This window comes from Nothoprocta perdicaria, unplaced genomic scaffold (assembly GCF_003342845.1).
Source record: "Nothoprocta perdicaria isolate Ctin4 unplaced genomic scaffold, notPer1 scaffold_424, whole genome shotgun sequence".
Classification (NCBI taxonomy): domain Eukaryota; kingdom Metazoa; phylum Chordata; class Aves; order Tinamiformes; family Tinamidae; genus Nothoprocta; species Nothoprocta perdicaria.
In genome coordinates this window covers 236749-239583 of record NW_020455671.1, presented here as the reverse complement: position 1 = coordinate 239583, position 2835 = coordinate 236749, and positions in this window count along the sequence as shown.

Here is a 2835-nt window from a genome sequence, read left to right as displayed (position 1 = left end):
AAAGGTGGAAAGGAAGATCTGTGGAACTATAGGCTAGTCCATTTAACCTCAGCTCCCAGAAAAATTATGGAGGAAGTCCTCCTTGAAGCCATTTTATAGTACATGGGGGATGAGAAAATGATTGGGAACTGTCAGCATGGAAAGACCCAAGGCCAGCTGTGTCTGATCAACATGATTACCTTATAGGATGAGATGCTGGGATCTGCAGATGCAGGAGAAATGGTGGATGGGGTTTGCTTTGACTTTAGCATGGCCTCTGTTATGGTCTCCATACTATCCTTATAGTTAAATAGCAGAGAGATGAAAAGGAGGGTGGATGACAAAGTAGGTGGAGAACTGTCTGAGCTACTGGCCTTAAAGAGCTTCAGCAGTTCACTGTCCAGTTGGCAGACTCCTTGCTTCCTCTTCTATTGATAATGAAGCTTCCCTTTTTACTATACTTATCTCCTGAGGCCCAATGTTAAGCAGGTACCTTCTCCCCTTCTATTTTGCCTGCCATTTCTGATCAAACTGTCTTCTTATTACTGATATTTGATCTGCTGCAGGTCTTTTCTGACTGTCTTCTGACTCAAAATGGATGAGGAGCTTGAAGCAGTAACATGCTACCTCCCTGCAACGTCTCAGATTTAGTCACTGATGGGCAGCATATAGTTTAAGCTTGAATTTGGGAAATTGGTCCTTCCATCTCCCCAGTGAGGGAGTCACCCTCAACACCACCCTTCATTTCCCATTTGGAAAGGGATGGCTCATCTTACACTTGGTGAAGTATATGACTTCTTCTTCTCCAACTATGCCACCTCTCCACAAGGTACCAGCCCTGCTCTCGTATAGGATGAAACATCAGCTTCCCCCAGAGAAAATCCGTATCAGTGCCAGCTTCTTCCCTGCAGAGAAACTGGCCATACTTGTACTGCTGGGCAGCTTTGATGTCTCCTGATGGCCAGCACCCTTGTATTCGCTGCTTTCATCATATTAAATTGATGTTGAGTGCTCTTAATCTGATTTTTAAGCCTTGTCCCCAGCTCTTGGAGCTCTGCCATCTCCTTTAAGTGAGATCCCATTAGCACACAGCTTGCACCGGGTGTCTTTTTAGTTTTCAATGACCAACTGCCCTGAAACCATACAAGACCTAGGCAGGTGCTTCAAGTGTTGGGATTCCTGTCATCAGCAGCTATCACAGGTATCGACCATTCATCTGCTCTGATAATATGACACTTCAGAGCCACCATAGGTCCTTTTGTTGGATCCCCAAAACTTTTTTTTCCATCTCCTGCTTCCCAAATTCTTGATCAAAGTCCCTTTTGCTCCCCCGCTATTTGTCCTTCTCTGAAGAGTGACTGACTAAACAAAACTGCTGCGGTGTCCTCATGCAGCCACTCCGTGGCTTCATACTATGCATCCTGTTATCTGTTTTGTTTACTGCCAAAAATAAGCGTATCTTGTAGTTCACTCTTGATAGCCATGCAGAGCTACTGTTATGCTGGGAGTGTCTGCCGTGTTCTCTTATGGCTCCCATCTCCTTAACAGACTTCGCTCTTGAATTAAAAAGAAAGTCTTGCTGGTGGTGTGAATGAGTGGAATGCAAGAGGCATTTTAGGAAATGGAAAAATAGTTTCTTCCTGGCCAAAAAAAAAGAAAGAAATCTAGAACCTGTTAGTGCAATGCTATGATGCCATTTTAATAGACACTACTTAGAGCAGATACACACCACAAAAAGATAGCACAACTGGCTTGGTTTTCTTCTCTTGCCATTGTACCCATGTTTTTTAGTGGGGGACTATTTATAAACCCGCTATTGATCTGACGCCGAAGAAGAGGAATTCCTCCCTTGTGAGGAGCGCTGCGCAATGCTGATAAATTGGCGGCTGGCTCTTGCTGAGTCCCTACGTCACGTTTATCTCCTGCTCCTCAAGGGTCAACCCCAGAGCCAAAAGTGACCCGTCCTGTCACCACAGTCGGGCCCCCACGGCAGCAAACACGCACGCAGCTCTGCTATTTGTCCCCCCATGGCTTCACCCTCCATCCCAGCGAGTCCCTAAAATGATGCCCTTTTGCCTCTCTCCTGCAGGAAACTTAATCTGCCCCGTAAATGACACTCGGAGCTATTTTGGAGCTGGGCTGCAGAGGGGAAGCAAAGCACGTCAGCAATTTGACTGGAGGAGGACCACGAGAGGAGGGGAGGGGAGAGGGGTGGCACAGCTAACCCCGGCCGGCAAAGGCACCGCAGGGGGACTCGGGGGGACCTTCTGCTGCACTCGCTACCATCGCTGGGGTTTCTGTTTTATTTGGCCACAGGGGAGAACTGAAGCCAACATGGTCTCCCCGTGTCCTCTCTTCTCCTCTTCCCCACTCCTCCTCGTGTCATCTCAGTAGGAACCAGCTCTCTCTTGCTCTGCTCGGAGCTTTGTTCCTCCTTGGACTCTGACGAGACTCCAGGTAAGCCCTAAATCTTCAGGACGGATAAGTAGAGTTGGGGACTGGGGCAGCCAGGAGAAAATGGAGGTACCTGCTCATGCTGAGGGAGAGGAGATTATTTCTATGTTCTTTGTGGAAGAATATGGAGTTGAAGGTACAGAAAATGACTTTCACGCTTCTGGACTAAACCAAGCATGGATTGCTTTCCTTAACTTCTCCTAGGCATGTTATCAAGGGAGTAGCCTCCAAAGGAGAGGAGAAAATTGAGGAAAAAGCTGTCTAAAGCTGTTGATGGTGTTTGGTTTTCCCCCCAAATGTGTGGACAGTGGTGTGGATGAAGAGCCCTAAGGAAAAAGGTTCTTCTGCAGAAGTAGCAGAAAGGAGTGTTGGTGGCTGTTTTGGTTTTTTTTTTTTTTTTTT